Below are 652 nucleotides of genomic sequence, written 5' to 3'. Positions count from 1 at the left end.
AGAGGTTGTCGTGAGGCCGGGGCTGGGCCCGCGGCCGCAGCTGGGAGCAGGAGGAGCTGGGCTTTGAGGGGAGGCCGGGAGGCCGCAACGGGGCCAGGAGGGGCCGGCCTGAGGAAGTTTGGGGCCTGGAGAGGCCGCAAAAAGGCACAGGCTGGGCCTGGAAAGGACGTTCCCCGTGACGAATGAGCCGGGCCTAACGAGGCCACTGGGAGGCAGGAGCGGGGCCCGGCGGAGCTGCCGAAAGGCAGGAGGAGCTCTGGCCTGGGGAGGCCGCAGTCAGGCCAGAGCTGGGCGTGGAGAGTCTCCTGGGAGGCAGAGGCTGGGCCTGTGCAGCCCTTCGGGCGGCAGGACGCTGGGCCTGGCGAGGCAGACTGGAGGTCAAGTCCTGGGCCTGAGGAGGCCGCCCAGAGGCGTGAGCGGGGCTGGGCCTCAAGAGGCCAGTGGCAGGCAGGAGGAGCTGGGCCTGGAGAGGCTGACCTGAGGAAGTCTGGCAGCTGGGGAGACCGCGGAGAGGCAGGAGCTGGGCCGGCGGAGGCCGACTGGGCGACGAGTTGGGCCCGCAGGGGCCGCCGGGAGCAGGAGCGAGCCCTGGAGAGGCCGAGACTCGAGGTCAGTGTGGGCCTGCAGAGGCCGCCGGCAGGAGGAGCTGGGC

At 72.2% G+C, this 652-nt stretch overlaps 1 pseudogene; it reads right to left on the bottom strand.

Annotated features, from left to right (window-relative positions):
- LOC112618070 overlaps positions 1–588 on the bottom strand; it is a 1,909-nt pseudogene extending 1,321 nt beyond the window's left edge.
- Positions 589–652: the final 64 nt, after the last annotated feature.

This window comes from Theropithecus gelada, unplaced genomic scaffold (assembly GCF_003255815.1).
Source record: "Theropithecus gelada isolate Dixy unplaced genomic scaffold, Tgel_1.0 HiC_scaffold_9123, whole genome shotgun sequence".
NCBI lineage: Eukaryota > Metazoa > Chordata > Mammalia > Primates > Cercopithecidae > Theropithecus > Theropithecus gelada.
This window is presented reverse-complemented; position numbering and strand designations above follow the sequence as displayed.